The following is a 23,643-nucleotide window of genomic DNA, read 5'->3' on the forward strand; positions in this document are numbered from 1 at the left end:
GGGGCTTCCAAATAGTTTTTTGGTTAATCCGATCAGTGTTTATTAGAATACATTCAACAATTTCTGGTAGTTTCTTTTTAGAATTTGCTGGAAAACAGGAAAGAAGAGCTGACATTTCCCACTCTTCAAGGTCAGAACCATCGTGACCCTCAGCCACTCGCCCCTCCCTCGATGCAGGGACCAGAAAATGCCTTCATCGTCCCAGTAGCCCTACTCAGCACACTCGTGTCCCCGATACTGGTTACCAAAACCTGGCCAGTTCCAAGACCCAGAGGTGGAGAATTCCCCCAACTCCCAAGGGACTTGTTTAAGGTCTAGATTTGTGGCCCTGACATCTGCATGCCTGCTATTTTTGAAAAGCTATACTGGCCAGCAGAGGTCAGAGGTGCCTCTACCACCACGCTGCTGTACAGAGTCCCCTTGGAACCAAAATGGGATGGGCTGATGGGTGCAGTGCGTAAGACGTGTGGCCAGAGGTTGGGTGTGAAGTGTGGGTGCAGCCAGGCTGGGTCTTTGGGGCCTGATTCCTGGGTGCGCACTTGCCTGTGTGCGGTGGAAGCTGTGGAGTCTCGAGATTCTGCGTCACTCTACTCCACTGTCACTCTGGTGACACACTTTTACCCTATTGTTACACTTGTGCTTCTGGGGATGGACTTGGCTCAGCTAGGTTCTCTCTCCTCCAGCATGACCAGGGTCCCCAGGTCTGGGACCTCCAGGAGGCTCCCTGGCTCACGCACACCCTGGCAGCTGATACCTGCTGTGGGCTCAGCTCAGCACCTTTGCCCATGGCTGGGTCCCTGGAGATTCCATCCCAAAACAGTGGGGGGGGGGGGAGATGCGTCATCTCTTTGAGTGACTCGGGCTCCAGAGTCACACCGTATCATGTTTGCTGTGTTCTGTTTGTGAGAATCAAGTCACCCTGCCCAGCCCATATGCAAGGGGAGGACATAGACATCACCTCTTAATGAGAGGTGTGCGGAAGGAGGGTTCCACACAGCTTCAAAACACCAGAGCCGCTTATTAGCTGGAAGACCTCATTTCCTGGGCTCCCCTGGTCTGCAGGACAAAAATAGTAGTCTTGGCAAAGATTAAGCAAAAGTTGTCCCCAGTACTCAAGACATGTGAGAGTAGAGGTGACCCTGCTGATTGCACGCTCGAGCTGAGGTGGGCAGATGGTGACCTGATGATGATATAGTTCCAAGCAGGTGTGTTCGGTCCCCACACTGTATTGGTGCCATCTGATGAATCCCAGGGCCAGTGGCTCTTACCACCATGGGAGCTGAGTTACTATATATGGTCTGGATTCCTTGGTTCACCTCGTTTTAGTGACACTTGCCAGATATAGGTCATTGTATTTAAACCTGGCCCCATTTATGGCAATGTATTTCATGACGGGGTAAAGGAGTTCGACCTGAGCAGTAATTATTGTGTTTGCAGTGCTTTTCACACCCCAGCCTCACCCAGTGAGTAAGTTCGGATGGGCACCCTGCCTTCCTCCAGGATGAGGAAACCGACACCATGTCAAGTGGCTTGTTCTAAATTCCAGTGTGGCCCCAGGGCAGCTGGCCAGAGACACCCGGGGTCCTACTTGACTGTGCTGCCTGCCCAGGGCCCTTTAAACATCTGCCCCCAGCGTTGGTATCCATTCAACTTTAGAGAGATAGGGTCAGTTAAGAGATGCTAAAGCCCTTGCAAGTAAAGACACAGCTTGTCACCCAAGACTTGCAAATTAACATAAGCATATGCACACATGCAAGAACACCACCATTATCTATCTTTTATTATCTATCATCTATCACCTATCATCTATCATCTCTTACCACCTGTCATCTATCATCTATTATCTATCTATCTATCTATCTATCTATCTAATCTTTCTATCATCTATCTTTCTACCTATCTTTGCCGCACCGAAGGTTGAACCCAAGGCCTTCGCATTGAGTACATCCCCGGCTCGTCTGTATTTTGAACCAGGATCTTGCTAAATTGATGAAGAGCACAGGTTGGGGTTGAATGCAGTCTTCTTGCCTTAGCCTCCTAGAGTGCTGGGATTACAGGGGTGTGCGTTACCCCACCCAGCCAAATCAGTATTTTTTTGATATTCTCCGGCACGCATCTCTAGGAGGAAACCTTGGGAACACTCTCACTGTCTGCCTGCAGGTGCCCAGAGGCGGGCTGCTAGCTAGGCGACTCTGCATTTCTGACAGGCAGCTTGCAGGAAGCCCGCACCCCTTCGCTCATTCCCTCTCGGACCCCTTGGCGCGCTCGCCGCTGGGGGGCGCTGTGCGGCTTGTGGCGCTGGCAGAGGGGAGGGGCCGGGGAGCGGAGCTGCAGGTTCGCAGGGCGGGGCGAGCCCAGACAGGAACCCTTCGGCCCCGCCCCTGTCAACACCTCAAACCCCGGCCCGGCCGTCTCCTCCAGTCCGCGTCCTCTGTGGACCACGCCCCCTCAGACCCCGCCCCCAGGCCCCGCCCCATAAATGGAGGCCCCGCCCTCTCCCCGCCCCGCCCCGCCCTGCCAGGAGAGGGGCGTGGCCTCCCCGCCGCAGCTCTGCGCCCGCAGCCTCGCCGCGCACAAGGATCTTGGCCGCCGACGTGCGGAGCGGATCGCGGCGCGCACCTCCCGCCCCGCTCCTCTTGCTCCTCCAGCTCCTCCGGCTGCTCCCGCTTTTCCCGCCTCCGTAACCGCGAGCACCGAGACCAGAGGCGCAGCGGCGCCGGCCAGGTAGCTCGCTCCGTCCCTCCCTGTCCCCGTCCCCGGGGTCCCAGCCTACCGCATCGCCTGCGGGGTCCGCGTCCCCGGCTCGGGTGGTCACCGCGGTGGCCCGGGCGGCGGGAGGAAGAGCAGCGCGCGCGAACTAAGTTGTACTACCTCCCCCGGCGCCGGGTAGCGGGGGCGCAGGGACCCCGCGATCCTCCGGGCACCGTGCCCCTGCGCCCCTGCACCCCTGCACCTCCGCCCGCAGTCGGCTCCTGCCCTAGGCGGCGTGCGGGACGCGGGCGGCTTTCTCCGGGCAGTGGTGGACAATGGGCCGAGCGGAGCGGGTTTCAGGCACGGCGTGCCCCGGCCGCAGGAAGCAGCGCCCCGAACCGGCTCCCGCGCCTGCAGCTGCGCGCCCGATTGCTCCTTTGTTCGCCACCGCCTAGGGGCGCCGGGGTCCTGCTTCCTGCCCAGGACGGCGGATTCCAGTCTCCGGGGAAAGGCAGGAAAGCGCAGGGAAGCGGGGGGCGCGATGGAACCAGATCGGGGTCCCGCGCCCCAGAGGGTGCGGGCGGGTGAGGCTGGGAAGGGGCGCGGAGCGGAGTTTATTGCAAACATGGGCTCGCGTCCGAAGGCCCCCCCGGTGTCTGCTGCTTTTGGTGGCGCTTTGTTCGGCTAACAGCGGTGCGTGTATTGTTGCAACAAGTTGTGCGCTTCCTCGAGTTTGACCTGTTCCTGGTGTTTGCTGGGAGCGGATCTTGATGGTTACAATAGAAGAAACTTTTTTGTTTTAAATTTGTGTGCATGAGCCTCTGCGGCTCTGGGAGTAGCTGGTGGATATTGTCTAGAGAATGGGTAAGAGGCAAATTTTATAGTCAGTTTTGACACAGTAATTGTCTCCATTGGAGCACAGTATAGTCTAACAGTTTCCCAACAATGTTTTGGTGGGAGAGGAGACTCAAAAAAAATTAGCCATGCTGAGTACATGTTTTAGATTATGTGTCATCAGACTGAAAAGCCGTTTTTACACTGGACCCTGGAACCCCACCCACCCACCGCTTGGCTTTGAGTTGGGGAATCAGGGCTTTGAAGTGCTCTGTGCAGTGGCTGTCCCTGGGTGGGTCATCTGGCCTGCTTTGCATTTTGGTGAATGGGATTTTTTTTAGGGGGAGATAGAAATAAATGTAGTATGTCAGCATTTGTTAAGTGACCCATTCCTAGATTGGAATCTAGACTCCCAGAAGGGTTGGCTGACCTTGGGGATTGAATGGTGGGTGTGTTTTGAATGGGGTACTCCAAAAAGTAGATCTGTTTTGGGATGGGGCTGACATTTCCAGGCATTCACCGGTCAGGAGCCTGGGGACACTGGTGAAAGGCTCCCAAAGGCTGAGGGAAAAGTGGGGTTACTGTGGAGCTAACCTAGCAGACTTTCCATGGTAGCAGTCCGACTGTCGCCAGGACCCTCTTTGACATGCCCGAGGGTCCACCAGGACACTGCTGCATCATCTTGGCCACCTCTCCAAGGCTGACCACCACTGTAAAAGGCGAATTAGGAGCTTACTCTGGAGAAAAAAATGCTTCCCGGCCACAAAGTGGTAATGGAAAAAGCTGTGTGTGCTACTGCTGAGGGCTTGTCTTTCTCGTGGGGGATGTGGTCGGATGTTCAGGCCAGGCTGGAAGCAGCAGGACTTGTGTCCTCAGGAGCCATTGTGTGGGGTTGCAGTGGGATGGTGTCCAGCCAGCAAGCTGTTTGTCATTACAGCCTGCACACTGCCTGGCCAAACACTGTGCCAGGGGCAGGGAACAGAGGGACTTTTTTTGGTGGTGATGGCAGCGATTGTCTTACATTGTCGACTTCCATTTATGTTGTGCATTGTTCCATGAAACACATATGGGTTCATCCCAAGGGCTCCTGGGTCTACACATGGGACAGTCCAGGGTCTAAGAAGTCTCTGCTGCTGGTTATGGGGTGGATGGACCTTGAATAGCTTGAATCTGGCCTCTAGCTGTCCAGTGGGTGCCCACTGTCTGATGGGGAGCAGTAGTGCTACACCCTTCTCAGAATGAGTTAGCACTTGTCCAGGCTGGACTTTAACGCGGACCTTTTCTGGTTGCTGTATAGCAGCCAAGCAAGGAGGATCCGCTGGCCTAGGGTGCAGGCCAGAGAGAAAGAGTAGCTATTGGCCACAGGGGGGCCTTGTCCATGCTTTTGGCATTCTGTCTCCTTTTAGGTGAGATTCTCCTCTCTTCTACCTTGTTTTCACTATTTCCAGTATGAAGATTTTAGTTAAATAGGCTAACAATAATTATAGCTATCATCCAGTGAGTCTTGATTACTAGAAAGAGTTTTACCCTCATGGCCTTGTGAATTCAAACAGCTGACAAAGTAGGTGTTACCTCCTTTGTGCTGTTGGAGCCCAGGCCTGAGGGCCTTAAGGACGCTGCCTCTTGTTGTAGTTGTGTGGGACACTAGCAAGAGTTGCAGGTGAGGTTTACACTCCTGACCCCAAAGTCTGCATCTTTTCTAAGGATACACTGTAGCTATATAAATCTTTCAATAGTAGGAGTAATAGCTTAATTGTTTAGTTGATTCACCCTTAGGTACTCTGTGAGTCCTAAAAACAACAGTGAGATGGGTTTGGAAGGTTGGATTGGCAACATCACAGCTCTTGAAACTCTGGTTCCAAAGCTGTGTGTCGTGGCCTTAACGCATAAGCATTAAGTGAACAGAACTTTATTTTTAACACGTGAGGTTGCCAACATTTAAAAAGGAGTTCTTTCAAACATATAAAAGGGGTAGACTAGAAGTAGCTCTTCTATGGTAGTTGGATATTTTTGTTTCTTGAGATCCTTTTGAGCCCTTTTTATCTTGCAGCCCTTAATAGAACCCTGCACTTTGCCCCCTGGCTGAGCCCCTGGGCCAGAGTGTCTTTTCTGAAGAGCAAGGAGGAGGGAAGGAATTCGATAGAGGAAGTGAGGCTTGGAGCAGCGGCCTGTGGATTTTCCCAGCACACGCATGCTCTCTGCCCTGGCCTTTTGCAGAACCGCGCTTCCTAGGGAAGTGTCAAGGGTCTTTCTTGACAGAGTCCTCTGAGGTCATCAGATTTCTGAGCTCTGTGGGAACATGCATTCCACATGATTTCTGCGCTTATCCTTCCCCAGAGGGGAAGTGAACTAGTTCAGGCTTCGATGTAGAAAGGGGACAGAGGTGACTTCTACCCTGGGCAGGAGGTAGCTGACCTTGACCCAAGTGACTGCCAGGTACAGAGTGGAGTTTAACACTTGGCATTGTGAGTTGTTTGTGGAGTTCTCAGAATGCTCCTGGACACATGCAATAGTCAATATTGGTTTTTGTTGTTGTTGTTTCTAAAAGAAGTTGAAGACTGGAAGTTCGGCCTTTACTTGTTCAGTTGGTTTAAGCTGGGCCCCAATTTGGGGTCTTTGAGGTCTGCAGCAGGGGTAGCAGTGACTTTTGCCTTCTTATGCTATTGTCTCCCCTCCTCCCAAACCCAGATATTTTAGAGGTTCCCCTCTGCTGTCTGCAGAGTCCTCACCCAGCAGCACTCCGCTTGCCCAGCCACGGGGCCGTATCAGCTCATGTTTATGGTCACAGCATTGACGCAAGGCCTTAACAGCCGAGCTGCCAGTGTCTGCAGGGACAGAGGGCTGTGCCCAAGCGGGTGCCGGTGGAGTGAAGTAAATGGCAATGACAGCTGTGTTGACCAAGACCAAGCAGAGCCAGCTGCCCAGACAAAAGGTGAAGAAATGTGGAGGCGAGAGAATGGAAGGAACCTGGCCTTGGTTTTATTTCCTTCATCTGGAGATGATGGGAAAAAGTTGAGGGTCAGGACCCTGGGGTCTGAAAGCCGGTCCACAAAGCCCGTCCCTGTGAGGAGGTCTGGATCACAGTGTGTGCCAGTAGGCTGGGCAGTGCATGGTCCTGGGTGGCCACTGTCCACCTTCCTCCTCCGCCTCAGGCATACTTGCATATTAAAAGGTATCTTGGTCAAAAAATGCCCAGTCCCTAGCCGGGCATGGTGGCTCATGCCTGCAATCCCAGCACTCAGGACGCTGAGGTAGGAGGATCCTTGCGAGTTCGAGACCAGTCTGGGCTACAAAGTGAGCTCAAGGCCAGCCTGAACTGATAGCAAGATCCCGTCTCAAAAAAAAAAAAAAAAAAAAAAAAAAAAAGACAAAAAAAATGCCCAGTCCCCTGGGAACGAATCCTTCCTGTTACGCAGCATTCATTGCTGTGTACTTACTTTTTCAGTTCTGGGGCTCAGACCCCAGAAATTTTGCACAGCGCTGCATCTCCAGCCCATTTTTGTGTTTCGTGTTGGTGGGGTCACACTATGTCACTTGAAATTGCCCCAGTTGGGAATGCTGGGCTTACAGGTGTGTGGCACCATGCCTGGCTGATGCCAGGGTTTATAAAGTCCTGGATGCTGGCTTTTCTGGCAGGCTGCTTGCCGGGTGCTTTCTTCAGGGGTTTTATGTAATCCTCGTGGCTTTTCTTCGCTGGGAGGGGTCTGCAGGTGAGAAACTGAGGCACTGCTGGCCTGGAGATCACCTGAATCTGGAGTGTACGAGCAGTGGTGGGCCAGGGCTTTGATGCTCTGGGCTGCTTTTTAAGGAATTAGCAGCTGAAGGGAGCACCTGCCCAGAGACTCCGCCTGCATCTTGGCTTGTTCCTTGGTCACCTGGCGTCCAGTGTCCTTGGCTCAGAGCTGGGAGGGTGGCAGGGCTGACCTGCTCTGGCTACTTTGCCTTCCCTGGGCCTTGCGCTTTGCCTTCCCTCCACCTTGTCATCCTTGTCCCCGAATCGAGGAAGTCCAGGCTGCTGGTGAGCCATTGAGGAGCTGGCCCTATCTGCAGCCCCCAACCCCCTCAGGGATTTTCTGCAAGAGTTAGAGTGCCATGGGGGTAACCAGGGCATCTGTCTGTCCTTAGGCTGCAGGGTGTGATGGTCACTGCAGAGCCAGGCCTAGAGGGCACGGAGCAAGGCAGGGATGAACGAGTCGGTGGGGTTCCCAGCCCGCTCAGTTGACATTCCTCTTTCACTTATCAGATGAGCAACAAACTGAGCTAAAAATACCAATGCCTTTGCTTGATAGCCGGGGCTCAAGAGGAAACCAAATCTCCGCCTTCCAGGGACTCTGCGCCCAATCTTAAGTGGCCTACACTCCCCTTGAGATGGCACAGATAGCTTCGAGTTGCTGTTAACCTGAGCGTGCAGGTTAGTTTTCCCAGTCTTCATACTTGAAGGGGAAAAAAAAAAAAAAAAGAGTTTGGCTGGGTTGGATCCATGCAGCCCGGTGCCTATGTGGGAGCAGCACTGTGAGCACTACTAATGCAAGCACCTGGTAAATGTTAGCAAAATTTCTGTTGGAGCTGGAAATGCAGCTCAGTGGTAGAGCACTTGCATGCATTTGAGAGGTGAAATTCCATCCCCAGCACCTCAGAAAGAAATTGCTACCCTTAAAGGCTTCCTAGAAGATTTAATCAAGGGGACAGAGGGATGGGTGGTTAGTTCCTGGTTTTGGCGTAGTCCATGTATGCGCCCTGTGGCCACGTGTTTCACTGGTTTCATGAGAACATTTTGAAGCATTACCAGTCTCTTTCCCTCTCCCCCAGCAACCTTGAGTGTCAGATTCCTGGTGGTGCCACTTGTCTCTCCTCGCTCAGTGCCATTGCCTTTCGAATCCTGTGGGGTCAGCCCCTGCCTACTGTTTGCAGTGTTCAGATGGCAAATATACCCGGTTTTCAGCTGCTCATTTCTCCCTTAAAAGTGCGGAACGGCCCCTGTTGTTTCATTCATTTTACAGCCTCAGCCTCTGCCTTTAACAGAAGCATAAAGTTTGCGAACACTGGCTTAGGCCACTTTGTGCAGCTATTTTTCGGTCCCTGTGTAGTTGCTTGCAGTTGTAATAGCTGGACCCCCATCTGGACCTTCCCTGGTGTGGCGAGTTGACTAGGAAAAGGTTCTCATTCACCCCAGATCTTCAGAGTGTGGCAAAGTATTCGAAAAGTGCATGAATTGCCATGTTGGATCAGATCCTGAGTTCGTTTTGTGACGTTGGGGGAGGGAAACAGACCCTCTGCTGTCACTTGTAAGGGTTCAGGGATGTCCCTTGGGTGTCCATAGTTTCTTTAAAAATCTCATGCATATAATTCATCTTGAGCTGTTTATTTCTGACCTGTATAGTTCCTCCACTCTTTACGGGGGAACTTGATTACATTGGAACTTTGACTTGAGACCCCTGGGTTTTGCACCGCTTAAAGTCACAGTTGAAGGGGCCTCCGAGGTCCTTGTGCTTGAGACCTGCACAGGCTCAGAAGGTCATGGGGTGGAGGGGCGACTCTAGGACCTGACTCCCAGCCTCAGCTTCCTGGTCAGCTTTCTGTCTGGGGCCACGTCTCAGCATGTTCCCAGCTCATCTGAATCCAGTCTAGCCCGCCTTTCTGAGCGTTGATCTGTGTGCACGCCACCAAGCCTGTTAACGACATCCTCGGGCCCTCTGGCCTTGGGATCGCAGGAGCCTCGCCTGCTTGCCCGATTTCGGTGGCCCCTTACATCCATACAAGTGGGCCCTCCTTTGGCCTAGAGTTCGCTTTCACAGGCCCCAGTTACGCTTCTGACTTTGAAAGCCTGAGCTACAGGTGTGCCCTGTTCAGTGAGAGGTCAGTAGGTTGAGAAAAAAAAAATCCATCGAGTCTGTAGAGGTTTGTGTAAAGTAGGCCTCCTTGGTCAAGGGTGTGTTGGAATTGCTGGGAGCATTTGAAACAAGCTCCTTTTCCGGATGACTTCTCATGGCCTTCAGGACTGCATTTCCAAGCACGCATCACCATGCTCCCGTGTCCCAGGATATGTCACATGGTAACCCTCTTTTCAGGGGCTGGGGCATCATTTTGGATATAGTGGCACTGTTATCCCTTCCTTGTACCATTTTAGACCTGGGGCCACCTGGCTTTCTGGGAAATGGTGCATCCTTGCCTTGTGAGCTATGCCGGGTCACTCCCAGCTGTGCCTGATGCTTTTTGGCTGTGGTTCTGGATCTTTTCTCCCTCCCGGAAGCTCCTGACCGCGTAGCCTGCAGCCCGGTCCTTTCATGTCCAGCTGGGTGCCATCTTCTCGGCCAGTTTTCCCTAGGTTGTTTCCTTAAACTTATAGCGCTTTCTGTTTGACAACTTAAAAAAAAGCAAAAAGCAAAGGTACTTAAAATACAATAAAACATTGAAAATAACACTACACAGCCACCAGAGTGAAATGATTGGAACTCATACCAAAGGCCATCACCCCTATGTATATCTGGGAGTGTGTCCCTTGCCCAGCCTGCTGTCCCTTCGTCCACACAGGTTAACTGGCCCACGAATTCTCCATGGCTTGTGGCTTATGCCCCCCACCTCCCACTGTTTGTTCCTCGAATTTCACTGCATTTAAATAGAAATCCAGAGAACCCTGACGTCTTTATGGTTTCATGCCTTCCCGTCTGCAACCCTGGGAAACTTCTCTACATAGGTTTTATTTATTTACTTATTTTTTATTGGTGAAGTTTACCATGTAATTTTATGTGTAAAACTCACATCTGTGGGTAGATTTTTGCCAAGGTGCTTAATGGCTTTTGTGACCTCCTTAAATGAAATTGTGTGGTGTGTTTCTGATTGGGTTGGTCTTTGTATTTTGTTTTGTTTTGTTGGTACCAGGGATCAAACTCATGACCTCTTGCTTGCCAGGCAAGCGCTTACACCACTGAGCTAAATCCCCAGCCCCGATTGGGTTGGTCTTACCAGGGCACAAGAAAGGGATTGATTTTGTATTTGTTCATAAGTTTTCTTGGTTGATGAAGTTCATGTCTAACCCTCTATTTGCTTTGGGTTTCGGAAGTCAGATGGCTTTTGGAAGTCAGATGGCTTTTGGTAGAGTATGTGTCAGAGGCATCACGATTCACTTTTGAGAGTTACATGCATGTTTTTAGAAGGAAGGGGTGACTTGTAGTTATTTGAATGCATTCACTGACTCATTCATCAAATATTTGGGTGCCAACTGTGTTCCAGGGGAGGATTGTCACTGGGGTCCAGGGAAGCTTATGTGAGGTCGTGAACGTTAGTGCAGTGCCTCTGTATCTTTTCTCTCATTGCTGGGACTAAATACCTGATACCAAAAATGAAGAAAGGAAAGGTTTATTTAGCGCACAGTTTGTGGAGGTTTCAGTCCACACTCAGCTGGCTCCAAGGCAGGGCAGCATGGTGCAGGGACAACATGTCAAGGCAGCAGCCAGTAAAAGCAGCCAGAGCCAAAGGACGGCTGAGAGCAAGCCTCTTTTCCTTCCTTATATTGTAAGCAGGCTACCACCCACTTGGGCAGGTATACAACACTCACAAAATCTCTGTGCCCTCCTTTTGCAAAAGATGAGGATATTTACAAAGTAAGAGTGGCTCCCTGCTGTGTCTTTCACTTAAACTTCTAAACTGCTCAAGTTGACACAGTGTATCAACCATGACTGTCATGTAGCTAGACCATCTCCAGCCCCCTCCCCATGCTGAGTGCAGAAAGCACCCTTGGTTTGCTTGTGGGTGTTTTGACTTTAAGATATCACAGCGCTGTCCAGTCAGTAGAAGCTCCTTTGAGCCTGGACTGGTAATCTATGGCCGTGTCGCTTTGCAGGTCTTGAGGAGCACAGTGACCGCAGCTCCCCATTTCCTACGTGCTCACTGGGTCAGCACCAGCGCTGTGGGTTGGGCTGGCTGTAGCTGTGCTGTGAGGTCCCACTGGGTGGGTGTGTGGAATGCATTTCCGGTTGATCTTGGGACGTCACCCTGTGGGAAGCTGAGAAGCCTTCCCACTGCTGTTGCCGAGTGCTGGCTCCTGTTGGCCACACCAGCGTCCTGCTCAGCAGCTTCCTGCTGGATCCTGCACCCAGGGACTGTGTCCTGGCTCCGGAGAGAAAGCCAACCACTCTCACAGTGCCCTAGTCCTCTCGCCCGCTTCACACAGTGAGGCCGTGGGCTGAGCCAGGTTGGGGTGTGGCAGGGCAGGTGTGCTGGGGCTCTGGCGGAGCCACACACCTGTCTCACCTGGAGTCACTGCTTGGGCCAGCCGTGTGGCTTTGCACTGGGGGCAGGAACACCTGGGCCCCTCACCGAGCTGTGTGCTCTGGGGGGCAGTGTGGTGCTGGGCTCTGGAGGGAGTTCTAGTTTGGAAACTTTTCTGCTTGATAGAAGGCCAGGTTGTCTTTGTGGAGCAGTCGCCTGAGTCTCCAGGGTGAGCACATGCTACGTCTGCCTCTTTTTCCTCATCCACGCCGTCTTTCCCTACAGTGGAGTCTTGGGGTTCCTCTTCCCTGCCCCAGATACCCAAGTCTTGGGAATCCAAGTAGTGTTTATTCTTCATGACCGATATGGGCTTCCTTTGACAAATGTGTAGGAAGGCAGGTGGCACAGAAAAATAGCCAGGGGTTCACAGTGATGCTGTGAGGTGGTGGAGTAAGGTGACTTTACCTTTTACTCCTTCCTGGTGGCCAGGCAGTTGCAGAAGGAGGCGGAAGTCCAATCCCAATCCCATCCCCAGTGATGGAGGTTCTGCTTTACGCAGATAGTTGCGGTAATGCAACGGCATTGAAAACCGCTCAGCACAAAGGTCCCCAAAGTTAGCAGCTCGGATGGTCTTTGGGAAATGCTTCATTCTTTGAATATTTCTTTCACTTTCATTATTTCTCCTTTTTGTTTCTTCCTGTACCCCCGTAACGGGCCTCCAGCCTGTGGGACTCCCTCTTCTGGTCCCCTCTTCCTCCTCCCCTTGCTGCTCACCCCGGTTCACCCCAATTCTTTGTTACTTGCTGTTCTGCAGAAATGATGCATGCATTTCTCCAAAGAATAAGTTTGATTTCTTACTTTTAATGGTGAAAATAAGTAACCTTTCCCCCCCAGAAGTCTAAACAAAGTTGCTTCTAATCTACTCACTAGAGTTAATTAATTAGTGAAGAGACTGCCAAGCTCCAGGATCTTGAGGGGACTGGGAGACCCATAGAAGGGAGCCCAGAGAATACAGAGGTTCTCTTTCCTCCATTTGTGTAGGATTATCTATGTTGCCATCATGGTATGTGTCAAGATGCTTAAACTTTTCCAAACCGGAAGAACAGAATTCTGGAAGATTACCAAAGTACACTTTTATAAAGAAACCATGCAAAATCTGACAAATTTTCTCAAAAAACCTCATTGAATTTAATTCTTTCTGTGTGGATTGTTCTGAGAGTTTTCCATCTTTTCTCTCTGGTAGCCCTTCTGTGATTTTGAGAAGAGAAATGGGCTTTCCTCACCATTTGTTCACTGCAGCAGTTTATCAGTGAGCAGTGGGTCTCTAACCCTCTCAGAATAACCCCAACACAGATGTCAGTGGCAGCACACGGGTTACAGTGGTGCTGCCTGGTGTGGGTGGAGGAACTGCTTGCTTGAGAGACAGTGCTGATTCTGATGACCTCCCAGAGTGGAGTTGAGGGTATTTAAATAAACGGAAGCAATGCAGCGCCCCATTCTGTATTCCATCATGTGTGGGGTTTCTACCTCTGCAGTGCTGAACTTGACGGTAACACACCCATTTATGACAGTTCATTCCTGCTTTCACACGTCTGGCGCAGTTCCGGGATTACCTGGGTTTATACATGGGCGTAGCTAGGATCTAGTGTTTTTCGAAAGAGTTCATCACAGGAAATGTGGAGAAACACCATGTACCTTTTTTGAGTGGGATGCGGCTGCAGGAAGCTTTCATGCATCAGCTCACTGGGCTCTATCGCCTGTTGGCAGGGCCTCATACACACCAGTACCACAGAGGAGGGAAGTTGTTGGGTGTAACCTAGGCATGCCAGGGGTAAGGCACGGAAGAATGCTCAAACCGTAGCCAGGTGTGGTGGCACATGTCTGTAATCTCAGCACTCTGGGAGGCGAGGGAGGAGGATCGCAAGTTTGAGCTCAGCCTGGGCAACTGAGCATCTTACCCTGTGTCAAGGAATAACAGGGCTAGGGTTGTAGCTCAGTGGGAAGACCAGGGTTCAGTCCTTAGTACTGCCAAAAACAGAAACCCAGGGAAACAATACTAAATCTGTCAGCTTGACCTTAAGTTGGTGTTAGTTGCTGTCTTCAAAAATAAGCCAGGAGGTGCAGGGAGGATGCTCCAGGAGACTGGTCCCCTTTGTACCCTCTGAGGTGACTGGTGCTGCATCTGGTAGACTCCTCGAGGTGTCCGACCCCTTCGCTGCCTTTCCTTACCCACAGTCCCTGAGCCCATCGTGTCACATGTGTGTCCAATGGCTGTCGCCTTCTCTGTGATGTGTGTCTGGCTTTCAGTTGCTGGCTTGGCAGCTGCTGTTTGCCCATCAGCACAGGTGAGCCCTGCAGCAGGTGTTGGCAGCCTGGGGCTGCAGGTGGGCAGCTGTTTCTGTGCCCGCTTGGCTTTCTTGAGGGCTCCAGATGTGATAGGATTTGGGGGGGAGTTTACTCTTTGGGGGTTTGCACTGGTTTGGCAGTAGATGCAGAGGGAGGTGCAGGGGCAGCTGGAGGGCATGGGATTCTTCAGGACACTTCTCATTGGTCCCCAAACCAAGCCATTCATGGAGGACGAGGTTACCAAACTCTCTGTCTTGAATATTTTGTACTACAGGATTTGCAGGAAGTTTGGGAAATGGACTTTAAAAAGATCCTCCTGAGCCTTACAATTTCAACTACAGTCATTTCTAAGGCTTTTTGGAGAAGAGGTCTTGCTATGTAGCACAAATTGGCCTCTAACTCACAACAATCCTCCTGCCTCAGCCTCCCCAAGTGCTGGCATTACAGATGTGCATTACCACACCTGGCCTTTCTAAGCTTTTTATCTGTGTGCCTTCAAATATGATCATAATCATAGAACCATGTTTTTATATTGATGCTTAGTTTAAAATGTGTCATTCTGAATTGACACTGATCATATATATTTGTGGGGTACAGGGTGACATTTTAATACATGTGATATTTGTGTACAAGGTATAATGCATTTCTATTTCTTTGTGTAGGGAATGGTGGTTAGTTTTTGAAAGATTTTACAATTGTATATTACACTACAGGGTGCCATAATTGTTTGAAATAACTGTTATTAGTGGGCATTTGGGTTGCTTTTGCCTCTTGGCTGTTGTAAATAGCACTCTGGGTGACGCTTTGTGTACATATGACCTTTTTCTTGTTTTGGGTGATTTTCCTGCCAGTGGATATTAAGGAACAATGATTGGGTCACAGATTGCCATGAAGACTTCGGTGCCTCTAGCTGCAGGATGGATGGTGGAAGTGGATTGCTGGGGCAGGGTTAGTTGCAGTGTGGGTGATCCCAGATTTCTGGCTTGGTGGGGTTGGGGGTGGTTGGCACAGGCTGGGCTGCAGCAGAAGGGGCCATTTGGGAAGCGGGGCTATGAGGGAGGTTTTGGAGGCTGTTGGATTGCAAGGCCTGGAGTTTGGGCAGAAGCCGGGCTGGGTCAGGTAAAGGGGTCCTGTACCCCACCATGTGCTGGGAGCTGGGGCCATTGTTGGACTCTCTTAGAGTGTAGAGAAAGGCCAGGAAGTGGATGATGAGGTTCAGCAGAGCTTTGTCTCCTGAGAACTACAGGGAGGAGAAGCAACTAAGGAAAGGAAGCAGGTGCTGAGGCTGTGCAAGGCCTCATGGTCAGGAGGGAGCATTTTGAGTAGCAGGTCCCGGAGAGCTCACGCTGGACCGGTTGGCATCTCTTTTCCTTAGAATAAGGTGCATTAGCTGGTACCTGAAGCGCACAGGTGCTCCGGGTTTGAGATGACCCTGTAGGGTGCTCTCCAGTTTCTGTTCCCGTGGGTCAACACGTATGTGATTATCCATAAGCCAGTTACCTTATTGCGACAGTTTAATAAAGTGACTTTAAATTTGTGTTTCCGGAGAATCATTGTTTCTATCGAAGGCCACTGCAGTCCTTTGGAAACCACCTGATAAGTGTGAAGTTGATTGCAAGCCAGTTTAGGAGCCCCTCAGATCATTGTCAAGGGCCTGGGGGGTCATGGAATAGAAGCCCTCTGTCACGAGGTCATTCATCCAGAATTGGTGAGTTCGGTTGTGACTGGGACAAACTCAGGACTCGTAGTGTCACGTGGTGTCCATCTTGGGTCCGGAGGTAGCTCTGCTCCAGGTTGTCCTCTTCCTTCCCCCTGGCCACAGGAGATGGAGCGGTACCCCTGGGGAACGCAGCTGGAGTCAGCACAGGAATGAGTCATCAGAGCTGGCAGGGGCGAGGCCTGGGGGCCAGTGACCCCGAATTGCTTCACCTGTCTTTGCAGCCTTTGCCCTTCAGCAGGTCCCATCAGGCAGCTTGTACCACTGTTGGTACAAATGGGTCTATCACTTACATTGTCTTTTACTTTTAAAATGAATGGAAACCCAATTCTCCCATCACCTTTGCCATGGTGATTGTTCTACCTCTAAACGTAAACACTAATGTGAATTCCTCATTTCGAGGTGAGTCAGCCGCCCCGTGTGAGCTCTTGCTTTATTGGTTGTGTTGCTCTTAAGTATTTTCTCTACCCCTGGAGGCTGCAGATGCCTGGCAGGTGGAGTGCTCCTGCGGTGCCCAGGTGTGAGCGGTGGCTGCGGGTGGGAGGAGGCTCCAGCACCCGCAGCACCCATAATCCTGCGGCCCAGTCCTGCCTGGAAGCTGCAGCCCTCCTCCCACCCACAGGATATTGACCTACTTTCCCCTTCTTATCTGTGTGCAAAATATTTGTTGTACTTAGTGTGTTCTCCCTGTCACAACGAATGTCTGTCTCTCCCTTTCACATGAGCTGAGTGCTGAAGGGCTGGTTCAATCAGTGGAAAAACAATGGAGCAGGAAAGTTGGTAAGCAGTTTTAATTTCTAAAGCAGGGGGAGCTTACGTGGATGTCATTTAGAAAGATCTCTAGTTTCTCTGTGTTCCTAAAGGTAGAGTTGCTTCAAGATAGAACTGTAAATTTTAAGATTTTATGCCTTTTAACTGAATGATTTACAGTCTAATGATGAATTTAGAAGGTTTTTTTGGATAAACTATTTGTAAGAGGAAGTGAACTTTTCTTAACCAGGATTTTACAAAGTAGTTCACAGTCGTATTTTCTTTCTTAGCAAAACTTCCCTTGGGAAAGATTTGCTTTACAACTCTATATGTGGTTTAGCTGATTAACTTTAAAAATGGGTTTTGTGTAACTTTCAGTAATACAATGTATGTTCTGGATTGAAGGCCCCTCCCCAAAAAATGGTCTATGCGCACAGCAAAATAACAGCCGTGACCTGTGGAACTTTTAGAAATGAGCAGAACTGTTCCTCAAATTCACCTAACACTTGAAATTTCGTAAATGTAAACTTTAGTACCCATTTCATGTGCACCTTAAAAATGATGACCTAGAGTTTGCCTTGTAGGCGATGCATAGTATTGCATGTCTCATGACTACTACAGGATGCTCATTTAGAATGAGTTACACTGCCTTTGAATTTAAGTAATACTTCCAACATGAAAAATAAAACTACACATTGATACAGAAAGTGCTAGTGTGGATGTTGTTTTAATCAGCTTTGGTGAAGCACCCCACTGTCCACAGTTAGCCGCTCTCCTCAAAAAGTCTGCCAAATGACGAAGCAGTTTAGCTTCCTGAGTTTACATCATCAGGGTTTTCTGTGTTGTCGTTTTGTTTGATCGCTTCTCGTCTAATAAACACTCACCCTAGCATCCATGCATAAACATCTCTTCTTTGGTTTACGTAGTCTGTGAGTCTTTATTTTCGTAGATAATGGGGGAGCATCTGAATTTTTATTCTTTGTTCACAGCACAAGGGCCGCTCCAAGGCTGAACTGCTGGGGAACTCTGAGCTTTCTCCTTTTAGTGTTTAGATTTCCTCATTTGCAATCTTTGCCTTCACAACTCGATGACCTAGTGAACGAGCCAGGGCCGTCTTGCAGCCCGCCGTGTGCCTCTGCAGACGCACCCAAGATCCTGTAGCTCTGCACACCGCCATCCTGTGCCTTCACAGCCAGTCCTTACGCTGCGGGCTCTGTAGTTAGACCTTTCAGTATTTTTAACGGTGGGTTCAGGACAGAGAGCCCTCCCTTTCCTTTGCCGCTGGGAAAATGTCACCGGGAGAGATTCTTGTGGGCTGGCATTTGCTGCCCTTTTGGTTTCTAACATTCTTGAGAATCCCAGAAGGAAAGCGCTCGCTCAGTCTTTCTGGAATGGAGCCTTTTTGTTGAGTCAACAGTGATAGAAACTGGGACAGGATATTAGGGGCTATGTTTGTGGGGAAACCGAGGCTTGGACATGGAAACACGCCCAAGGTTTCCCTAGGAGCTCACTGTGGAGCTGCAGCTGTAGCTCGACTCCTGGGATTTGGGGAGCACCTACTGGACTGTCATTCTGACCCTGTCACAAAATGTAAAAGCCTGTGTTTTTTCAGAGCGACCCCCACACTGCCTGGGACCGGAAACCCTCAGTTGGTTGTGTATGTGCTGCTCTTCGCTGTGCTCTTAACTCTAAGGGGCTGCTCTCCAGTGATCGGAAGGCCTGATCAAGTCTAAGGAGAACCAAAGACCGAGCCATAGTGTAATGGTAGAGCATTTTCATTCTGCAAGCCATGCAAGCTCAGCATGTGGGCAGGCAGGGACAGAAGACTTCAGCGAGAGTATTAGCACGTGGAACAGACCAAGTTGGGACCCTCTGATTAATAAGTGGGCTCATTTGGGAAGGAAGCCCCTTTCTCCCAGTGGCTGTATTCAATCTAACGATGCCTGGTGGTGATTCTTGGCGGCTGCATTCCTGGCAGGACCCAGGGTGGGAGCTGTCCCGTGTGTGAGGTATATTTGAGCAGTTTTGCATTCACCCAGAGGTTCCAGCGTCTCAGGTTTGCCAATCTAAACACACTCGACTTCTTGGAAATACTTTTTTTTATTTGCCTTGAGGGAACAGATTGAGAAGTCTGAGGGTTATAATTAGCACATTCCCTCTTACAGCTGAGTTTGTGTTTCTGGGTAAAACAGTGGTTTATAGTTTTTGGCTACCTTGTCCTGCAGGGACCTATAGCCCTTCAGACATTAGCTCATTGATTCTCGTAATATGCAGCATGAGGTGAGTGTGTGTGACTTTTGGTCTGCTTGCTGCCCCTTTGGGACCTCCTGGTGGATTGTGGCAGGTGAGGGGTGGCAGGGTCGGGGGCATGGGGTGCGGATGAGGCTTTCGGATCAGGCCTTGGAGAGCTGGCCCTTTCTGAAGTTGCTGTTCCTGCCATAACTGTGGGAGGTGTGTGTAGGTCAGTGGTGTGGCCACCCCTCGGGGCAGGTCTGCTGCCCATGAGGCCAGTCCATAGGTTAGTTACTTGGGCACACCTGCTAGAAGATAGGACCGAGCTCTTCAGGGTCAGCTAAGAAGTTGCAATCAGGGAACTTGCATCTGGTGAGTTCACTTTCTCAGTCAGGCTGTGTTACTATGGAATAGATGCCATCACTGAGTTTGTAGATGAGAAATTGGAATTGCAGAGATGAATTGCCTTGGATCTGAGCCTGTGTCATCGGTGTTTGCAAAGCTTGAGCTGTACCGTATCATGTGGATCAAGAGCTTCCCATGTGCTGAACGCTGGCTGTGAGGCATCTCCTTGCTGTAAGTGAAGCTGCTCTGAAAAGGTATCAGGATGCTGGGAAACATTTAATGCTTTGGGTGTTAACTTGAAGGCTGCACAGGTCATCTACGAAGTGCCAAAGAGCGTTTTCAAACTGCTTGTTGCATTTCATCCTTACCCTGACTCTTTTAGAAATGAGATAGATCCCTGACACCCCGGGTCTCATGGTCACTCTGATAGCAAAAGGTTTTGTCTGGGATCCTTGTATCTTGGCAGTTTTTTTCGCTGTGCCCGAAAACATTGTTGGTAGCTAGTCATCCAAAACCTTCAATATTGTCATTACCCCTGCTTCTTTTTTCTTTTTCTGCTTTTACTCAAAAATCCTTCGAGTTAATTCAGTTGATGTCTGTCACACTCATTTCCTGCAGTTGGAAACAAACCTTTGCCTTTCTATCACTGTGAATTGTAGAGCTTTAGGTGTTTTCCAGTCCTTTTTCTCGGGCTCCAGAGGGAGGGGCTGTGAGGTCCTACTTGGTTTTTGTTTGTAGAACCAGTGTCTCCATGCCCAGACGGAAACCAACCTTGACCTTGCCCCGAGGTGGTCCCCAGCTGGTCTCAGGCTCTGCGGATATCCTGTAGGGTCTGAGCCTCAGGAAGCCATCCTGCCAATGAATCGCCCCAGTCGGTCTCAGGGCTTTTCCAGGCTGGAGATGGGCTTTATGGCTTGTGTGCTCCCATTTGCTGTAATCCGTTTGTTTGTTTTCACTCCTGTTCAGATCTCTTTGGTGTTTATTGCCTGTTGACCTAAAGTCCTTTGTCTTAGCCAGAGTTGAACACAAAGGAACAGCATACTCTTTGGAAATGGCCCTGTTGTTGGGGCTGTTTCTTCCCTAGTCAGAGATCCTAATGAAAGCCTTCCTGGAAGCAATGGATTAACTGTTCTGAGGAGAGCTTTCACAAGAGCGAGGAGGTGGGTGAACCCTTCCTGGCTAGTGGCTTGAGTGTTGAAATAAAAGATCAGAGTCCTGCAACTATGATTTGTGCAGTGAGTCCCGGGGGTGGGCACAAGTGGACAGCAGAGGTGTTGGTTGGAGCGAAGATTGGAGGACTGTGAGCCTTTCCACAAAGCCAGGTTGGCCCACTTTCTCCCCTGCTCCCAGCATCCCTGGGAAAAGCCCTGTGGGTCAGGGACAGAATGAGGTCCTGTGGTTCTGCTTGAGTAAAGTGTCCTAAAGAATCCAGTTCCTGCTCTGCTTGCTATTTGAGTCAATAGATGTTGAATAAGTGTCTGGTCTGTTGATTCTCACTTGTGTCCGGCTTTCTGATGATCCTGCGGATTGGGAACTAGATGGGAGGTGATGGATGGGGGCAGCTCGGGAGGGGAGAACCGGCTGTACCTGTTAAGGAGGCTGTGAAGTCCGGGGTCACGGTGCTGGCGGAATTGGTTCCTGGGGACGGTCCTCTTCCCAGCCTCCTTCAGACATTGGCTCTCTCACTGCCCTCGGATAGCAGGACAGAGGTGGAGAGCTCTGTCCTCCTCTTCTGATAAGGATATGCCCCCATCGTGCCCCCTGGCTGTGTGCCTCTGTCACCCGGAAGTAGGGCTGTGATGTATAAATCTGTTGGTGGGACACACACACACACACACACACACACACAGCTTCAGTCTTGACCACTGGCTGGCACGCCTGTGACCAGTGGCCTCTACATAGGTTTAAGTCAGGGGCTCTGGGGTGTGAGAGTCTTATCTGTTCTATCACTGACTTCATTCTTCCTACAGGCTTTCTCTGCAGGGGGCTGGCAAAGTCCTGCAATGAAACCTGCTCCCTGCGTCTCTATGGACTTCCTATCCCCTGTAGCAGGCGTTGTCTGGGCCTGTGGGCAGTGGCCTGGCAAGGGTGCTCATGGAGGCCCCTGGAGGCCTCATGGTCTTGTCTTGTCTCTGTGAGTTGTGCAGGCTTTGCCTCAGGACGGGATACTTTCCTGGGAGAGAGACAGACAGACCAGGAAGGTAGTGAGCTCATGGGTGCTCTACCAAGGAAAAGGTTATTTTTTTCAAATTGTGGTAAAATATACATCAATTTACCATTTTAAGCACACAAGTTCATGGGCACTATGTCCATTCAGGTTGTGCCAGTGTCACCACCAGCCATCTCGAGAATGAGTTACTGTCACAAAGACAGCTCTGTACCGTTGAACACAGCTCACTCCGTTTCTGTCTTTGTGGGTTGGATTATCCCAGGGGCCTCATATAAATGAAGTCAGACAGGATTTGTCCCTGTTCTGCTGGGCATTTCGTGCAGCATAATGACCTGAAGGTTCCCGTGTTGTAGCAGGGGTCAAGAATTCGCTTTCTCTTTAAGGCCCAACGCTGTTCTCTCGTATGTGTCAGCCGTATTTTATGTGTGTGTCCATCTACAGGTGGACAGTTGCAAATAATGCTGTTAGCACCAGGAATTTATAGATACCTGTTGGGATTCTGTTTTCCTACCTCTTGATGTCTGCCCAGCAGAAGTGGGATTGCTGGGTCATGCGGGGGACTCTGTATGTAACCTGTTAGCTCGTTAGACCAGCTATGGAAGAGTTAAGAGTATTGGCAGGGAGGCTCCTGAGCGTTACTGCAAGACCTGAAGTGGGGTGCACCCGCTCAGATTGATTTTAAAAGGCACTTGGGTGTGATGGTACCTGGAGATGGGGAGGAGAAAACCTCAGAGGGCTGCAGGGGGCACACAGGATAGAGACCCCTTCCCATGCTGTCGGGGGACAGAAGGAGGCCAGTGACTAAGGTGACATGATCAGTGGGCAGGTTGGATGGGGTGGAGGAGAAAGAGACACAAAGCAGCCGGAGATGAACCCTGAGCTGTGATTGCAGAATTCAGGAAGTTTTTTTCTTTTTCTTCTGTATTTGGTGTGAGGTGATAGAAGACATAGGTTTCGGGCTCATAGGCGCTTGGCAGGGATGGGGAGAAGCTTGATAGGCATGATAAAGTGAGCTGGTAGTTTAGTGGGGTGGGGAGGGTGGGGGGAGTAGCCAGAGATCATGAGGCAGATGGCTGTGTAATAAACTGGTAGGGGCATCCTTGGGGCACTGTTAGAGCTCCTACTGGTTATTTCACATCCCTACCTCATGACAGAAACAAAAGTTACAAAACCAGAAGTGATGGCCAGCGGCTTGATTATAAAAATCAGATTTCCAGAGGGTCGCAAAAGGTTTCACATGAAAGCCAGGAGGCCGGCGTTGAATTGCTCATCTGCATTTTCTGATTTTTTTCCCCCAATAGTGTGCATGCGATGCTTTTGCATATTAGAGCAGTCTTTCGGAGTGTCAGCAGTGGCCTGTGTCCGTGGTTCTGTGACGGACGGTGAGGTCCTGAGTGGTGGTGTGAGGACCTGGGATCACTGTGTGCGTAGCACTTCCCACAGTACCACAGCACAACAGGACTGGATGATACTGTGCGTGCTGGGGGAGCTGAATTGAATAGAAATTTGATCTGCCTCTGTGAGAGGGATGAGATTTAGCGCCTGTTAAAAGCTGTAGGAAGGAAATTCCAGGTTTCTCAGTCACTTGGCTCATTCTGTTAGCTACTAACCTGCGTCCTGTAGACTCGGCCCCTCTTAGGCCTTTGTTTTAGCACAAGGATTTGCTGGGAGTTATTCTGCTCATGAAATCCTGCCCGGGGCCCCGCCCTCCTGACTTCAATGTGTTTCTCTTGTCATTCTTAAAAGCATTAGTGTGATATCATTGGGAGCCAAGTGGCTCGAGTCTGTTTCCTGGCCTTTGTTGAGATTAAGTTTTTGGGGGACTAGATCAAAGTGGCCCGCTGCCATTTCATTGTTGTTATTTTGCCTTCTGTCTCTGGGTGACCCATGGAGGGCGGCTGGGAGGCCGTGCATTGTCTCATTGTTTTGTCACTAGTTGTCAGCTGGAGATTTGCATGCTCGTTTCCCTTTGTGTCTCACTCAATGCCCACCGCGTGTGAGAGGCTGTGCGCTGCGCGTTTAGGGAAAAAAAGATGAAGAAGGCGTGACTCTGGACACGGAAGAGCTAGCCCTTAGCAAAGGCGCTGTGCTGCTGTACAGGGAGGTTAATGAGTGGAGCTGGGGCCACATAAAGCACCTTTGTTCCTGCACTGGGAAGTCCCTGTCAGTACTGCCCCTGATGGGTACTGCTAATGGCATTATAGTAGATGTGTTTGAGAAGTCCCCACGACGGTCACTAAGCAGGCAGTGGGTAATTGCTTTCCTGAACTTTTCCTGCAAATCACTTAGCTTTGGGGTTGCTTTAAAAGTTGCTTCACATGTAAAGTTAGGTTAGTGACTTTATATTAAT

General features: G+C 50.4%; 1 protein-coding gene across 6 annotated transcripts in view; it reads left to right on the top strand.

Annotated features, from left to right (window-relative positions):
- The first annotated feature begins 2,548 nt into the window (after positions 1 to 2,548).
- Positions 2,549 to 23,643, top strand: part of Myo1b (myosin IB) — a 147,586-nt gene continuing 126,491 nt past the window's right edge. For 4 of the 6 annotated variants that reach the window (XM_063259460.1, XM_063259462.1, XM_063259461.1 and 1 more), the window contains exon 1: positions 16,419 to 16,576. The gene's annotated coding sequence lies outside the window, so the exon portion shown is untranslated. Of the gene's footprint in view, positions 2,725 to 16,418; positions 16,577 to 23,643 lie in introns of those variants that run through there. The other 2 variants (XM_003478762.5, XM_013142398.3) reach the window with 1 other exon arrangement.

The sequence above is a fragment of the Cavia porcellus genome, unplaced genomic scaffold (genome assembly GCF_034190915.1).
Source record: "Cavia porcellus strain 051 isolate PalLab524CR breed Dunkin Hartley unplaced genomic scaffold, mCavPor4.1 scaffold_12, whole genome shotgun sequence".
Classification (NCBI taxonomy): domain Eukaryota; kingdom Metazoa; phylum Chordata; class Mammalia; order Rodentia; family Caviidae; genus Cavia; species Cavia porcellus.